This window comes from Candoia aspera, chromosome 3 (genome assembly GCF_035149785.1).
Source record: "Candoia aspera isolate rCanAsp1 chromosome 3, rCanAsp1.hap2, whole genome shotgun sequence".
In the NCBI taxonomy this organism is placed as follows: Eukaryota; Metazoa; Chordata; class Lepidosauria; order Squamata; family Boidae; genus Candoia; species Candoia aspera.
In genome coordinates, this window is record NC_086155.1 from 207,754,413 (window position 1) to 207,764,240 (window position 9,828).

Genomic DNA, 9,828 nt, shown 5'->3' on the forward strand with positions numbered 1-9,828 from the left:
TGGTGTGCTCCCATCCCGACACCAAGCCGTTGGCATCCACGGGTGTCCGTGCCGTGCCACCCCCCTCGGTCACCCTGCACCACGCACCTGGGCATTTCTCTGCCTCCCCCTTCCTGGGGGCCTGGCCATGTCCCTAGGGAGAGAAGAGAGGAGGGCCGCCCGCTGCTGGGATCCCACCGTGAATGGCAGCGGGACCCCTGTGATCTTGGCGTTCTGGCCTGAAGGAGGGACCCACCGAGCCTTTTCCCGTCTCCCACACATGGGCTGCTGGTGGGGGGGGAGTCCAGCAGTGCAGCTGCCCCAGGTGGAAATCACCGGTAGGATCCAGGCACGAGCAGGCGGGTAGCCCTGTGCTGTCACGACACAAGTGGCCTGCCTCCCCCACTCCCCAGAGCCCCCGGACCCAATTCCTTTGCCTGCCCCTTCCTCACAGCCAGGGAGAGCAGATTCCCCACAGGCTAGGGGGTTTGCTGGCTGTAAAACTGGGGGAGGATCCCTGTGTGTCCCCCTCCCGCCTCCCCCTGGGCGAAAGCCTTTAGCAACACCGTACCTTTATGTGCCTTTCCTCGCTTGGAGAATTGTGTGTCTTTTTCCCCATGAATGTGATCCGTGTGGAATCTTACTTCTCCTTCTCTCTTTGTATTCCCACGCTGCTGTGCTAAAAGGCTTGCTGGCCCACACACAGCAGCTCACGGTTGAGCTTTATGGTTCCCTGGCTCCAGATGCCAAGGGTGGGCATGGAGGGCCCTGGCTGACCTTGCTAAGAGTGCTGCAGGCCTGGGAAACCACCTGGTTACCTTGTGCAGAGTACCTTACGGCAGGATTCCTCAACCTTGGCAACTCTAAGCTGGGTGGACTTCAACTCCCAGAATTCCCCAGCCAGCACGGACTTCAACTCCCAGAATTCCCTAGCCAGCAAAGCTGGCTGGGGAATTCTGGGAGTTGAAGTCCGCACAGCTTAGATTTGCCAAGGTTGAGGAACCCTGCCTTACAGGATCCTTTGGGGGAGATGGGCAGTGAGAGAAATTTGAAATATAAACAAACAAACAAACAAATACTTTTCTCAGAATCGGAGCCCTTCACCGAAGGGGGACTTGGCTTCCTCCTTCCAAGGCACCAATTAAAATTTCGACCACCCCTGGGCCCTGTTCGACATTTTTACCAATGGCTTGGAGGAGAGAGTTAAGGGGTCAATTACCAGTTTGCAGATGACACAAAACTGGGAGGGGTTGTGGTATGTCAGGGGGGAGAGAAGATTCTGCAGATCTAAAGAGGCCTGAGCAGGGGCTGGAATGAACAGGATGGAACTGAAGAGGGGAAGATGTTGAGTTCTGCATCTCGATAGGAAAAACTCAAAAGGCTCCAGTCTAGGATGGGGGAGACCTGGGTTGGCAGTGAAAAGGATCTGGGTGTCGTTGACCGTAGTTAGACGTGAGCCGGCAGGGTGGTGCGGCTTCTAAAAAGGGATCCCCTACTTTGGGATGTAGTCATGGCAGCTCATGGGAAATGATTTGGTCCCTCTACTCTGCCCTTGTTAGACCCCATTGGGAGTCCTGGGTCCAGTTCTGGGCACCCCAGTTCAAAAGGACAAATTGGAGCAAATTCAGAGCATGGCTGTCCAGATGGCAAAGGTCTGCAGACCAAGTCCTTTGTGGAACAGCTAAAAGATCTGGGTGGTTGAGCCTGCAGGGGATACAATTAGGGCAGATGAAATAGCCTTCTACAAATTTCTGAGAGGTCACCCAGAAGAAAGAGTGGAGTTATTCTCTCTTGCTTCGGAGTGCAGGACCCAAACCAGTGGGGGGTTAAAGTTATGAGGAAGGAGGTCCAGACTGGACCTCAAGAGGAACTTCTTGACTGTGGGAGCTGTCGGCCGGTGGAAAAGGCTGCCATGTGAAGTGGGATCTCCTTCACTGGAGGTCTTCAAACAGCAGCTGAGTGGGCATCTGTCCAAGATACGGTTAGTGTCTGTTCCCCAAGCAGGGGCTGCACTAGATGACCTCTATGACCCATTCTCACTCTATGGTACTACTACTGACAAATCCAAGGCAATTAGGGTTGACTTTCTTCCAACTGGTTCCCACTGGACTGGACAACCTGGGCCATCTTATTGTCCACCTCCTGCTGGGTTATGGAAACGTCTAGTGGGAAGTGCACCAGAACATGAAGTGCAGGCTTCCTTCAAAGCAAGGCTTCCCCAGCGTGGTGCCCTCCAGCATTCTAGGTTTCAACCCTTAAGTATAATGAAAGGCTTGGGGTTGCAGGAGTTGACATTAATTACATCTGGGGGGGTACCACATGGCAGAAGATGCTGTGAACCATTCAATTCTCAAACATCTCCCTGGTTTATTTTCCAAACCACCTTAGCTCCCTCAGTTTTCTACCCCATGCTTGTCTGAGTGTTCCTGTGGGGAAGGGGCTTGGAGCCCCCTTGGGGTCTCAAAAAGTCATTCTTCCTCTGCATCTCTAGTGGATCTGCTAAACACTCCACATGCTTCTTGCTAGGCCCTGCTGGCTTTTTTTTCCTTGGTCAGTACTAAAAAGGTGAAGACTTTTGAGTCAAGTTCAGCTCTTGATGTCTACATGGACGCATTTTTTCTTGGCACTGTACAGGAGCAATTTGCCACAGCTGCCTTTAGGGTTTTTTTTCTTTTAATTTCCTAGTCTAAAGCACAACCAGGGGTGTCTGCAAGGTCAAAAAAGTCAAGATGGCAGCTGCAACACAATGATTAAAGTTCCACCTGTTTTTTATGTGAATTGTGTGACTGCCACCTTGGTATTTTTGACCATACTCTGGAATACCTTGTGTTGCTGTGGGATTTCCATCCAAGCACTAACCAGGTTTGAACCTAATTTGCTTAGAGAGAAGGATCTGATTCCAGCCTGAAATGGTAAAACTGGAGTAACTTATTACTGGATTTTAACTTTGGGTCAGAATAAAATGATTTTTTTTAAGTGCGTAACAGAAACAGGTGGTCACGTGCTACTTAGAGAACTGATATAAATTATTCTAATCCTGTTTAAAAATATTTAAAAAGTGTCTTTGTTCTGAGTTTCAGTGCAGCACTCTTTTCTAAGCTGATGCCGTGTCAGTCAGTCGGCGCTCTGGGCGTGGGTAGGCCACGCCCTGCATTTGTCCACTATCCCAGGGAATGGGATGGCACTTGGCTCCCAAGATCACTCTTGGCTTTCTGGGGTGGTGGCTGGATCTTGACCTCATCCCCCTTTAGGATGTCTCCTCTTCCCGCAGCCCTTGCAGCCCTTCTCAGCCTTGGTTTCAGGAGATGCATCCCATCACCCTCTCCCAAGCATGGGCCTTGGCTGTGAGGCCTGAGTTGATGGGTTTTGCAGCCCAGCGTTGGAGGGAGCCTGCCCTAGTAGGTGGGGTTTCTGGCCCCTTCCGTGGTTGGAATCTCTTGCAGGGTCTCAGGTGCTGGACGCACACCCAGGGAAAGGGGGTATTGCTCCTGCACAGCTGCTGAGTGAGTTTGCAGGGGCGGACTTGAAGTCAGGGTTTTGGGAGCCAATGGGAGCAGATTTTGCAGGCACATCCGTGGATCTGCAAAATCGTATGCAGAGTTTTTGTGTTCCCAGTCCAAGCACAGCAGCCCAACTATGACTTGCACCTCAATCTGCCTTTGGAAACACTCTGAAAGCTTCCTTTTAGATAGCTATGCCAACTGGCTGGCAGATGATGCAGAGAGATTTTGCTGTGGATTCTGGTCCATATATCTTTAACTTGCCGTGAACACCGGCTTAAGGAAAGGAGGGCAAAGCTCGGCAGATACGGACTGGTAAGAGCAGAAGCCCAGCCTAAAAACTCTGAAGTCGGGCAGCCTCCAACGAACTCTGCAAGTGTCACTTCTTGCGCATGGAGCACATGCTCCGGCCCGGGCGCCCCACTCCAGCAACCGCCCAGGAGGCTTCAGACAAGCCTTTAAAAACCCCCGAAGCTGAGTTACGTTCGGGAAAAATGAAACACCGGATCGTGATGCAAGAAAACGCAACTTTATTCAAGGCAATCCAGCAGAACTCCCCAACCCCTCGCTCGCCCTTTCAGGAGGAGCCCGGAGCCCGGTTCCCGGCGCAGCAGCAGCGCGGCGTCCGCTCCCCTCGAGCGACCTCCTCAACACGAGCCCCGAAACGGCAACGCAAACGAACGAAACCGGAACGGCTCCCGGGCGCAACGGCGCTCCGGGCCGCCGAGGCGCTCAGGACGCGCCGCCCGCCCGCTCCGGGCTGCCGGGCGAGGGGCTCTTCCCCGCCGAGAGGCTGCCGGTCGACCCGTTGCCGCGGCAGATGGGGATGGGGATGCTCCTCTCCCAGGCGGGGCCCGAGCCCAGGCGCGGGGCCTCGATGCGGAGGCGGCCGGCCTCGGGGACCAGGCAGCAGGTCAGCGCCTCCAGGTCGGCGTCGTCGGGCAGCAGCAGCTCCCTGCGCACCTCGCGCACCTCGTGGCAGACGCAGCCGTCGGGCGCCTCGTTCTTCTGGTCGCGCCGGGCGCTCATCGTCAGCTTGCTCCCCTCCACCTTCACCGCCAGCTCCTCGGGCGCGAAGTCGCCCACCTCCAGGCAGAAGCAGTACGTGCGCCCGTCGTCGTTCTGCTCCAGCCGCTGGAAGCCGCCGCCGCCGCCGCCGGGCGCGCTCCGCCCGCCGCCGCCCTGCCAGCCGGAGAGGCGCGGGTAGGCGTCCAGCAGCCCCACGCGCAGCCGCTCCATCTCGTCCAGGTGGCTCTGCAGGTCGCCCACCAGCTGGTCCAGCAGCGCCTGCGGCGGCAGCCCCAGCGAGACGCACTCGAAGCTCCGCGGGGCCCCGCGGGTCAGGCGCAGGCGGCACTCGCGGGAGAAGCTCGCCATGGCCGCGCCTCCAGCCGCGGGGACTCGGCGCGCACCGGGGCCGCTTGGCTGCGCTCGCTCGCCCGCCCGCCCGCCGACTCGCCTCGCCTCGCCGCGGCCTCCGGCAAGCAGGGCGCGGCGCGGGATCCTGCTGCTGCTGCTGCTGCTGCGCGCCTGGACGCCGCGCGGCTCGCTCGGGCGAGAGAGTAACGTCTGCAAGCGACCCCCTCCGCTTAAAAGGGCGGGGCGAGGGCGCGTTTGCTACCGTTTGCTCTGCAACGAAGACGTTTGCGGGGCGTCCCCGGTTAAGCCAGTCCCAGAGTCCTGCAGACGGGACTAGGCTGTGTCGTCACCGTTGTCTCGTTACATTAACAATATACTGGTTTTTTTTAAAAAAAGAAAAAGGCGCGCTTTGGGAATTAACGGGCGCCAATTTTGCAATAACGCTGAGGAACGCTTTACTTTTGCAGCAGCTTGGCGGTCTTGGAGGCGTGCATTTGCGGCATGTGCGCTGACACGCAAAAACATGCTTTCCCCGATCAAAGGATGCTGCAAAACGGCCCCTTTTCGACATCTGGCTCGGTGGGTGTCTTTCCCGCCCTGTCCCAAGCTTGCAAGGTTCAATAAAGGATCGCTCGAATGCTGGAGGTTTCCCCTAAATCCGGCGGTTTTTGAGCGGCTTTGGAAGACGCGTCTGGATAGCCAGCAAGAGTTGATTAAAGGTTCCTTGGGGGGAATTCCTTCTCCGCTGGAGCTTGTTAATTCGAATTGTTTGGACCGACTCTCGTTTTGTCACTTCTTATGGTTTTTTCCTCGGGCTCTTAACTGCTGCTGAATTTACTGCGAATGCAACCTTTATACAACAGCACAGAGCTTTCCAAACTGTTCATGTTGGTGACACACTTCTTAGGCATGCGTCATTTGGCGACACAGTAATTCAGTTTTACTGGTGAACCGGAGGTTAAACTAACCCCTTATATATTCGGACACATACATAAATTGTAATCGCGAAATGTATGGGGACACAACATGTCTTATGAAAACCTTTTATTTATATTTTTTAAAATATATGATTTGTAAGATAACAGTATTTCCAAGGTTGTTGTCTTTTACGAGTAACAATATGTAAATATGTGCAAGAATTTTAAAAAATTACCAATAACTACTTACCATTTTAGTGAGATGTATGAGGTTGGTGGGAAGAATACAGCTTTTGGACATTTGGTGGAATATTAAATATTATTAAGTATTAAAGACACTCGCATTTCGTCGTCAAGCATTTTTTAAGCTTCCACGTTTCAGTGTCTTTAAGTTTGTCAACACTGAAAAGGATACTTCACAAATGTATGTAGTATAAAACTGCAGAAGAATTTTTAATATGTTTTTACCTACGTTTGGATGCATTTTTGAAACACAAATCCAAAAGCTAAGTCACCCTGTGAGAAATGCAGCTCACAGAATAAATTTGACAAGGTCTTGAGAAGCAGCAGAAGCAAACTTTATTAATACGGTCTTGCAAGGACGGGTGGCTAGCAAAGTAGGCAACCCGCATTAACGCAAAGCGCACAGCTTTATTCCCTATCCCGGCCAGTAGAGCCCTCCTCCTGTTCCCCATTGGATAGGTACTGAGGAGTGTACAGCCTATCAGAAACGCCTAAAAATACCACCTGAAGTCCCACCTCTGTTTATATCTCCCATTCCCCACTTTTCACCTCCCCCAGTCCCTTATTTGCTCTTTCCCTTATAAGGCAGCTAGCTTCCTTGGAGCAAGTAGGTCCGGGTCGTTTGTGACCGCAAAGCTCGCTAGAACTGGCCCTGAGCATATTTTCAGCATTGGTTAAGCATCTTATTTCCTTTACAGGTGTCAAGGTAGGGAAACAGCCTCCCGTTCACCCAGCCACATCCCACGTCCTTTGCACTGCGTGTCTTAGCTTTACAAAGCTATTTACTGAAAAAGCAAGCTTGGTTTTACAATTTACTGGAAAAGCTTTCTTCCATTGCAAAAACAACGTCCCATCATTCCTCACAACCCCCTTCATACATCATTAACAGACTGCGATCATTTTTTATTTCAGCTCATTCTTCTTCAATAAGTGAAAAGTTCCTCGTTGCAGTTGAAAGAAATGGATTTCTGATCCAATCATAGTCTTGGACTTCAACATTTGGGAAGTAATGATGAAGTTTCTCTCGAGCAATATTAAATGGTCAACAATTAGCGAGCTGATAGTCACAGTTTAGCTCACACTCAGAGGTTTTGGAAAACATTTCAAAATGTCCTTCTTTCACTTTCCTTTTCCAAACTGCTGTTTTGTCTCTCATAGCACAAATTTTATCTACCACTGTTAAGATATTTTCTCCTTTTCCTTGCATACTGGTGCTTATTTTATTCAGATGTTCAAATATGTCAGCAAGATATGCCAATTTTGTGCACCAAAGTTTGCTTTGAATTAGACTGCAGAATGCGCGGGAAATGCCATTCACAACTTTTTCTTGTTACTGAACGCTTTGCTTCATTAAATAGATTTTTAAGCAGCAGCTTATGAATCTTTATTGAGTTAAAGCTTGAGTGTTCCAGCCATCACAGAACCAACCACTGAGGGTGCACCATCTGTGCATATTCCTATGCATTTTAAACATTGCAAATTATTTTCCTTCATGAAGCAATCTAAAGTTTTAAATATATCTTCACCTTTAGTTCTCATTGGAAGTTCTAGACGACACAAGAATTGCTCGATAATTCTGCCAGTATGAATGAAATGTATAAAAACCAATAATTGTGGTAACCCACTGACATCTGTTGAGTCGCCTAATTGCAATGTAAAGATCATATCCTTGTCTTGAAAAATATCCTTCATTTGCAGCTTAATGTCATCAGACATGTCTTGAATACGTCTTCCAATCGTGTTATCTGCCAAAGGGATTTTATTAACTTCTATCTCAAATTAGGGCCCAAACATTGTTCAAACAATAGCACAGCAAGATTCCTTTATGGTGGTTTCGGCAATAGTGTGTGGTTCCTTGTTTTTGGCAGTTATTTGAGCAACCAAGTAACTTGCCTTTTGAGCTTTCTCTGATGTCTTCATTCTCTTTGTGAGTGATGCAGACTGCTTCTTTATAGATTCTGAAAGCTCAGTAAAGTACTGTGCTGGTTTTCCTGACAAATGACTGCCTTTTGAGGTAAAATGACGCTTTAATTTGTTTGGTACCATACCTTCAATTGCAAGTATATCCCCACAAACTAAACACTTGGGACAAGGATTGTTTTCGTTACCAGAAAATGTGAACCCCCGTTTTTGCACCTTCCCCATCGTTTCCCACCAATTGATCTAACAGTCCTAGTGGACCTTTTTTGTCTTCTCAGCCTCCATCCTAACACACTGCAGGTGCGGCCGCGTCACCGAAAGTCACACGGAATCAGCTGTTTTGACCCGATTACGCATACTGCGCATGCACGGTCCCTGTACGATCCGTCGACTGCGTGACACACCTACATGCTGCAGCCGACACACTAACAGGTCATGACACAGTTTGGAAAGCTCTGTGACAGTTGTATCAAACAGCCTTCACTGCGTTTGGTCTGCTGGCTTCCCTTTTATCGTTCTAGTAAAAATTCTCCTGCAAAGAATTTGCATTAATGCAATTTTATTTTGAGACGGAGTTAATCCATCACGCCAAACCATGATTTGCATAACGCGAAAGTGGGTGGTTTAGGGGGTGGGGTGGAGGCTCATGAGCACTGTGGCTCAGTGACAGCCTGTTTACCCTCGCAAATCAGTTGGCCCCTATCAGAGGGAGTTTGATGGTTTTCATGATGCTTTTGTAAATGCATGTGTTTCAATTCCTACCCTGAACATTTTATTTAAATGTATCTGTACTGTCAACCACCCAGCATCTCACAATTATGGCAGGTATAAATATGAATAAATCAAATTGGATGCATTCGTATCACCACACACTAACCAAAGTGAAAGTCTTCCCTTTCATTTCCCAAGCTGGGAAAAAATTGAAACCTCTAATTGGCTGAGTCAGAAATAAGTTTATTAGCGTACAAAGCAACTCAGAATAACCCTGTATACGGCAGCCATGCAATACAAAATCATTTAGTGTTTATACATCTAATGACATTAATTATAATTAATGAATTAAAATTAATGAATACATCAATTTCATTTGCCAATCTGCTTTAATCTAATTATCATCCTAATATTTTATGTAGTAACTTCAGGGTGAGTTTACTTTGAAATAAAATACAGTTACTTATCAATAGAATAGAATGCACTATTCATTAGTTCTGGTCTATTTGTCTGAAGCTAACCCGGGAACTACCAGAAGTACAAGCTGGGTTTCGAAGGCGCAAAGGAACGGGAGACCAAATTGCCCACGTTCGCTGGATCATGGAGAAAGCAAGCGAGTTCCAGAAGAACATCTACTTCTGCTTCATTGGCTACGCTAAAGCCTGTGATTGTGTGGATCACAACAAACGGTGGCAAATTCCGGAAGCGATGGGAGTACCGGACCACCGGACCTGTCTCCTGTGTGCGGGTTAGGAAGCAACAGTTAGAACCGGACACGGAACAACCGATTGGTTTGAAATTGGGAAAGGAGTACGACAAGGCTGTATGTTGCCACCCTGCTTATTGAACTTATATGAAGAGTACATCACGAGAAATGCCGGGCTGGATGAATCACAAGCCGGAATTAAGATTGCCGGGAGGAACATCAACCACCTCAGATACACGGACGATGCCACCCCAATGGCAGAACGTGAAGAGGAACCAAAGAGCCTCTCGAGGAGGGTGAGAGTGCAAAAGTTGGCTTGAAACTCAACATTAAAAACACTAAGCTCATGGCATCTGGTCCAATCACTTCCCGGCAAAGAGAAGGGGAAGAAATGGAAGCAGTGACAGATTTTATTTTCCTGGGCTCCAAGATCACCGCAGACGGTGACCGCAGCCATGAAATTAAAAGGCGCCTGCTGCTTGGCAGGAAAGCT